Source organism: Austrofundulus limnaeus, unplaced genomic scaffold, assembly GCF_001266775.1.
Source record: "Austrofundulus limnaeus strain Quisiro unplaced genomic scaffold, Austrofundulus_limnaeus-1.0 Scaffold802, whole genome shotgun sequence".
Classification (NCBI taxonomy): Eukaryota; Metazoa; Chordata; class Actinopteri; order Cyprinodontiformes; family Rivulidae; genus Austrofundulus; species Austrofundulus limnaeus.
The window spans coordinates 183,690-185,016 of NW_013953204.1; positions in this window are offsets into that span (position 1 = coordinate 183,690).

Here is a 1,327-nt window from a genome sequence, read left to right on the forward strand (position 1 = left end):
ATCTACAACAAACAAAAGAAAAAGACAAAGAAGCAGCCGAACTAGCAATCCTCAACAACTTTTTAAAGAATCAGCCGAACTAGCAATCCTCAACAACTTTTTAAAAAAGCAAACGAACTAGCAATCCTCAACAACTTTTTAATTTTTACACCAGGAGCCAAAGGTCTGTTTCAGGAAATCACATCCCCAGCAATCAGTGGTTGTAGAAATAAGTTGTAAAAGGGTTCATACACCACCAGTGGCTGTGTTGTGCATATGTTGTACATTAATTATTGTCAGCTAGTAGGTGTCAATTTAAACTTGCGCTTTAAAATTTACTTCTGCTAGTTTTTCTATGACATAAGCACTTTTGAAGTTGCGGACCTAAATATTGTCATAAGCACTTTAGCAGTTGAGGAACTAAATGTTGGATGAGCGCTGCCCACCACTGTTAGTTTATAAAACAACATTAATCAGTTTTAGTTTGTGATTTTGTTAGCTTTAGCTTGTAGGTTTGGTAATTTTAGCTTGTAGTTTTTTATTTTAGCTTGTAGTTTTGTTAGTTTAGCTTGTAGTTTTGATAGTTTAGCTTGGAGGTTTGTTAATTTTAGCTTGTAGGTTTGTTAGCTTTAGCTTATAGTTTTTTGTGGCTAGCTTTCTAACACGTGTGTACGTTGACCGCAAGTTCAATAAAAGCCTTGTCACACAACCCACAAGTCGGCTCTACTGCTCGTTACACAAATGCTTATTGAATAGAAAATAATATCCTTGTATATTGAAGAGAACGATAAAAAAGAGTATTCTGAAGAAATATGGAGAATTATAAGTGAATTCATGCTAATTGTTTTTTTTAGTTGATGTCTTTTTTATTTTTAATTAATTTTTAAAGTATTTAAGTTGTTGTTGATTTTTGTTGTATTTTTACTTTTCTTTTGAACATACAGTACTTTGGGTTTAAAAAGGGGCAGATGTAAGATTTGTTTTTCTTCTGCCTTTTATTTGATTTTATTTTGAAAGCATGTTTTTAGTACTTTGTTAATCCGTGCTACAAATTAAATGAATAGAAAAGAATAGAAACAGCCTTTATTGTCCCTCGCGGGGAAATTCAGGTGTAGTAGCAGCAGCATGTACAATCCACAAAACAGTATGTTGCCATGTGACAATATCAATAGTAGCAAAAATATTAGAATTAAAGATTGTAACAATAAAAATAAACAGATCAAAATAATAATAATTACAGTACAGGTCCATCAAGGAAAACTTAGATAAAAATGAAAGTAAAAAGCAAGCTGTGCAGAAAGATACATAATTACAGGAAATAACAGTCATTGTGCAAAATGAGTCGAAC